This window comes from Gavialis gangeticus, unplaced genomic scaffold (assembly GCF_001723915.1).
Source record: "Gavialis gangeticus isolate Ggan-Ray unplaced genomic scaffold, GavGan_comp1, whole genome shotgun sequence".
Lineage (NCBI taxonomy): Eukaryota > Metazoa > Chordata > Crocodylia > Gavialidae > Gavialis > Gavialis gangeticus.
The window spans coordinates 39147349-39148492 of NW_017729026.1; the positions used below are offsets into that span (position 1 = coordinate 39147349).

At 49.0% G+C, this 1144-nt stretch overlaps 1 protein-coding gene across 1 annotated transcript in view; it reads left to right on the forward strand.

Annotated features, from left to right (window-relative positions):
- Positions 1-1144, forward strand: part of ASCC3 (activating signal cointegrator 1 complex subunit 3) — a 684038-nt gene that overhangs the window by 548227 nt on the left and 134667 nt on the right. The gene's annotated exons all lie outside the window — the stretch shown is intronic.

Here is a 1144-nt window from a genome sequence, read left to right on the forward strand (position 1 = left end):
TTAATAACCAGTCTACATTTGTTTGGTACCATTAGCTTTGTTATGAAGTTAGTATATCAATGAAATACAGGGTTGAGTATTTAGTGACACTACACGCATAGAAATCTTTTTAATCCTTTCTAAAATCATTCAAAGAATCAGTTACTTAGCAGTTGATATTCCCATTCTTAGTCTTACTGATTAGTAATTGTTCTTCATGTAGTTTTATTGATGTATTGATTTAAATGGAACTGTTTCTAAATGGTACTGTGCTGAATGGTATTCTCAGCATGTGAGAATAATGTCTCACGTATAGAATCTGATTTATTAGAGGATTGTCGTAAACTCACCCCCACCACCACTGGACCAGGGAAAAAAGTGGTAGGGGCCCTTGGCAGGCAATGGCAAGGGGGTGGGGCAAGCAGCTTGCCCCCACCACCTATGCCCCCCCCCCGCCAACTCCCTCCTTGTGCCTGCCCTGCCCCAAAACCTATGCCGTCCCTGGCAGCCTTAGGCCCCAGATGCCTCCCTATCCCTCAACTCCCCCTTTGTGCCACTTCTTCCCCCGTCCTCAGGCTCTGCCCCCCTCCCCTTCTCCCTTCCCCTTGCTCTAGTGCCAGCACATTCTGTGTTTTCAGAGCAGAGCACCACCCCAGCTTGGCTCCATAGCAGCAGCTCAAAGTTGATACCACTACTACAAGACCAGGCTGGGACGATACTGTAGGTTCCATCTTGCAGCAGGGCTGCTGGCACCAGAGCAAAGAGAAGCTTGCGGGGGTGGGGAACAGGGCCCCAAGGCTGAGAGTCAAAGGGGAGCAGGGAGTGCAGAGGCAGCATGGAAGCAGGCAGCACCTGTGGCTCCGACCCCAACCCGCTGCCTGTTCCTCCCTGACTCCTGGCAGCAGCTGCCTGTTCCTCCTGCCCCTTTATATTCGCAAGACGAGTGGGGGTTTTCCCCCCATGTTAAAGGGGAAATAAAATTTCACCTTGGAATCAAGTAAATAGTGCATCTCAAATACTGCACCTAGTCAAACCCAACTCTGTAATCCGCTGTAGAACGAAACATGATAGTTGTCCGTGCAATAAATAAGCAAGCCAAGCACTGAACAAGCTATAAATCAGTGCCAAGTATGTGGGAAAAAACTGGTAGTGGCAGAAATCACCG